Source organism: Euprymna scolopes, chromosome 25 (assembly GCF_053919585.1).
Source record: "Euprymna scolopes isolate OS-2025 chromosome 25, ASM5391958v1, whole genome shotgun sequence".
Lineage (NCBI taxonomy): Eukaryota > Metazoa > Mollusca > Cephalopoda > Sepiida > Sepiolidae > Euprymna > Euprymna scolopes.
The window spans coordinates 56,346,914-56,351,889 of NC_136506.1; the positions used below are offsets into that span (position 1 = coordinate 56,346,914).

General features: G+C 32.8%; 1 long non-coding RNA gene across 1 annotated transcript; it reads left to right on the plus strand.

Moving 5' to 3' along the window:
- The first annotated feature begins 398 nt into the window (after nt 1-398).
- Nucleotides 399-4,635, plus strand: LOC145247255 (uncharacterized). Its single transcript, XR_013863222.1, has 3 exons — nt 399-698; nt 971-1,430; nt 3,064-4,635. It is a non-coding gene; the product is annotated as an uncharacterized LOC145247255 (long non-coding RNA).
- The last annotated feature ends 341 nt before the right edge of the window (nt 4,636-4,976 follow it).

Genomic DNA, 4,976 nt, shown 5'->3' on the forward strand with positions numbered 1-4,976 from the left:
ACAAAGTTAGACACCAGGGTCGTTTTTTAACGTGGAGAAAAGGTACAAAAATAAAAATTGTCTCAGTCGTGAAGAATTTCTCCTCCACCGAAAGAGAACAAGAAAATGAAGTGCAGCATCTGAAGAACAGATACTACACTTTAAGTAACAAATTGGTAACGATGGTCGAAGTGTACCTATTTACTATGCCTCCCCACGGGACAGAGTTAGACACCAGGGTCGTTTTTTAACGTGGAGAAAAGGTACAAAAATAAAAATTCGAAGTGTAATTTGTCTAAAAGACAGCAACAACTACAACAACAGCAGAGCGGTCACCCCTTTTATCTATTGGAACTCTCAGTCAACGAGATTCACGCGTGACTGAAATGTCTATTTAATTTGTAAGGAATAGCCACTCAGGTTCTTTGATTAACGGACCACCGGCTGTGTTGGTCACAGCTACCAGCACTCCTTTCTTCCCCACCGACCTACCCTCGGCAAGTCAACCAATTCAAAATTCTCACAAAACTTTACTGCATGCGTGTTCGTGTTTACATTTTTAATAAACTGTTGAATTATCTCGGCACCTGATTTTCTTTTTAAATATCGCTCAAATTTTTCATTAAAATAAACCTAAATATAAAAAAATTACAACATATATACTTATTCTGATTTGTTTCTGTTTTTTATTTCGAGCCGAAGTCAGTTTTCTCTTTAAGGTAAGTAAACAGCACTTCAATTTATTGTATTTATTTCAAATTTTATCAAATTTATTAAAAAAAATGTTGGTACTTCTGTACTTATGTTATTGTTACTATGCTGAAATAATAACATTAGTATTTAGAAAACTATTTTAACATCGAATTTAATTGAAAATACGGTTTTTAAAAACAGCACAGTAACATAAGTGCATAGGCAACAAATTTTTAAATCAAATTTATTTAAAAATTATTTGTATAATTTAATTTCTGGGTTCATTTTTTTTTTTCAGATATCTTAATCAAAATGTCCTGAATATCTACAATTACAACTCGCAGTAAAAATGTAAGGAAATTTTCCTATCTGCCTACACCATTAAATAAACGAGGCCTCCAATTTACTGACAATTCAGTATAGTTATTATTTAGTAAATACTTATCCTCACTTTTCGAATTTTTCTATTTGCAAATTAATAACAAAGGAAGTCATGGATATTTGGAAAGCAGTTAATCCATGTTTACCTCTTTTACGTGAAATGACTATTTTAAAAAAGGTGACTATACTATGTTTCAAGCCAAACAAATGAATAGAAAATCTCTCCCCACTTTCCAAAAGAAATTTTTGCTAAAAAAACTGGATTCACTATTTGATATTTCGTCCTGTTCGTGCAATCTACCAGTTTTAAGTTATGATAACTCTCATGTAAAATGCAATAAAAAAAATTTATTTGCACCTGTCCTCTTCAACAAAAGGTAAGTTATTATCATATTTTAATGCAAACTAATTTTTATATTAATCTGTTTAGATGTATTTTAATATAAGTAAAATCTGATTTTTCAGGTCCCAGTTGAGGACCGTAAATACCTAAAGGATCAGTGGAGCAAATTAGGGCCGAAACGTACTTTTCAGCTTGGTCCAGTTGATAAAAATGCTGTAAAAAAGTAAAAACGAATGGGGGTTAATAAAAAATCTACATTCATCACCAACATATTCAGCTTCAAGTCTCCAGAGTAATATTTCCTCCCCCTCTTACTCATCTTCTGAAAGCCTTATTAAATTTCCCAGATATGCTCTTGAGTTATTCGGGGGGGGGGCATATCTTCTAATCTTGGAGCCAGGCTTGCCAATGCCTTGCTTTTAGATTTGTAGGCTATGGGCCTTTTTATACCCAATATTAATATAAGCAATATTCTTATTGATAAATGTAAAGTGGACAGGGCAAAAACTAAAGTGAAAACAACTCCTCCCACACACAAAAAACATAATGAAAATGTGGACAATCTGGTATGCATTGAAGTTGATGGGATAATGAATAAGGATACATTATTTGATAAAGAAATTGTGGAGGAAAATGGACAGAAAACTAAGAAAAAAAGGGCCCAGAACTTTAACTTTTACAATAGAGACACCATATGGAAATAAATATCTGACACAGAGTTCTTCCTAGCAGTGGTGCAACAGGTGTTGTTCATGCAGAGCATGTGATGAATGTTTTGCATGAATTCAAAAGTGAAAACACTATCAAGGCTATCCTTGTTGACAACACAGATTGTGAAGGTGGAATGGTGGCAATTTTAGAGAAACAATTTAAAAAAAAATCTTCATACAATTGGTTGCTTTTTGCACCATAACGAACTACCTTTCGGGGCTATTTTTAAAAACATGGATGGTTGCACAAAAGGCCTTAAAAAATTCAGCGGGACCCTAGGGGAAATTATACTCAAATGATTATCATGATTTACCCCAAATATCATTTTCCACTATTAGCAGTCCTCTGGATTCAATTTTGAAAATTGATGAAATAAATGACCTCAGTTGTGACCAAAGATTACTGTATGAATACACAGTAGGTATTTCTAGAGGTAAGGTTGACTCTAGATATGTGTCGTGGAAAATTAGTCCTTTAAACCAGGCAAGATGGCTAACTTTAGCCATCAGGCTGATGTTTCTATGGACTCATGGTGCATACCCACAAAGGCTCCAAAGGTTAATAAATTTTATTGAAAATGTGTATGTCATTTGTTGGTTTGAAATTAAAAAAAAAAATAAATTCCACAATCAGCAATTGCATATTTTTAATATGATCCAGAGGATTAAGAAGTAGCCTCATGAAATTCAGCAGATCGAATTAAAAACATACAAGGTAATGCATTTTGTTTACTGCCTGAAAACCTTCTATATTCAATAGTCAAATCTGAGGAAGTTGAAGTATGAGAAGAAGATTTAAAAAGAATTAAAAGTAAACATTAATTCATATATCAATGACTCAATTATTGATTCCAATTTATACAAACATTTTTAAGATTTTATCTAATTTCACCATAATTATTAAAGAGTACAATATTGAATTTTTTTAATATTCAATTAATTTTTATATTCTTTCAGGAGCAGGGAATCAACCAAGAAACGATTAAAAAGAATACCAAATATTAATTTTAATGCAACTCATTGGACACAATTAATAGATTTGACATTGTGTGGTATTTTTGAATGGAAGATTTTTAGGATTCTGAACTTCGAGAATCATTATTTAATGGAAACAAGCTTGACTTGCCAGATTTGCCATCACATTCTCAAGGCGTGGAACGGGTAGTCAAGTTAACAATGGAAGCATCACAAACTGTGTATGGTTTTGAATCAAGACATTGACACATCACAGCCAAAGTTTTGAGTCAGAAATTGAGACCGTCATTTTTGTCTAAGGGCTATTCTATGGAGTAATTTCACTCTATATATTAAGCTCTATCAAAATAATGTTTTGTCTTTTCCTTATTTGTTTGTTTGTTATATTTTCACTTATAACAGAAAAAAACAATTTTAAAATATTGAAATATTACTGCTTAATTCATAACATGAAAAGACAGTTTGCTAATGCAACTCTGTGATAAATGGAGAACTTGTCAATCATCTCAACAAAAATAACCTTTTCAGTGGCATGCAATATGGTTTCCGCTCTGAGAGATCAACAGCTGATGTGCTAATTGTGATATCACACAGGATCAGTGAATTTATTGATGGTTTCATTTTTAGAGCAGTAGCTCTTAGCATATCTAAGGCATAGGGTCTGACACAAAAGTTTATTCATAAAATCTCTAGCTATGGAATAGCTGGAAATGTCCTCTCAAGCATAGAATCCTTTCACTCTGATAGGTTTATTAAAGTGGTCGTTAATGGGCAGAAATACATAGGTCACATTATTAATGCCCCAAAGATCCATATTGGGCTCAACTGTCTTCCTTATCTTTATCAAGGACCTCACAAACCATATGTCAACATCTATGCAAATCATTTGTCGACATCCATGCAGACAATACGACCATCTATGGCAACACTACAAAAGCCAACAAAGATCAGAAGTTTTCTGATTCTCTCTCCTCTGACCATAAACGTGTGCTGCAAGGGGTAAGGAGTGGCTGTCAGCTTTAATACATCCAAAACCAAACTGCTATCTGTTGACCACTAACGCTTATATCTCCAGTTTACTCCAATTGAAATGAGCATCTCTTGCCTTGATGAAGTACCTGTTTTGAAAAACTTCTGGGACTCACTTTTATCATGAATCTAAATGAAATACCTACATCAGATCCTTAACTACTCCAGGAAGTATCTCACTCCTGCCGCGATCCTCTACCTGTACAAATAACAAGTATGTTCTAAGAGGGAGTACTGCTGCCACATCTGGGTTGCAGCTCCAAAGAATACCTTTTCCTGTGTTGATAGAATGCAGAACATCTATTTAATAGTTAACCCTTATCCTAGAGTTGCCACAGAGCCTTCATAAATGGTGACCCTCAAAGTAAAAAAAATGAGAAGGGGGGTGTGCAGATTTTCAATTTGAAGATTAATTATGATTTGTTATATCAATATCATTTTGATAAAATTAAAAGACATCACCTGATTTGAAATATTGAAATTTGTTGGTATTTACACGAATATTCAAAACAAACCTTGCAAAAATGAAGAATTTTCAGTATATTTTTGTCTACGACTTTGATACAGAACGCTCAAAAACCGCTCAAGCATTTGATTTAATTTTTGCATGATTACTTAATAAGTCCAGACGCAACTTTTGGTAAGTGCCATTTTTTAATATTCTGAGAAAAGTGAAAAATCGATCCACCCTAATATATATATATATATATATATATATATATATATATATATATATATATATATGGTAAAACTGGTAATTAGTAAAAGCCTGAAGAGAGTGCTCAATACTATTGCAGAGCAAATATGTGTTTTACTTTTTTATTACGATTTTATCTATTTGGTTACATATGTTTCAGATGTTGGAC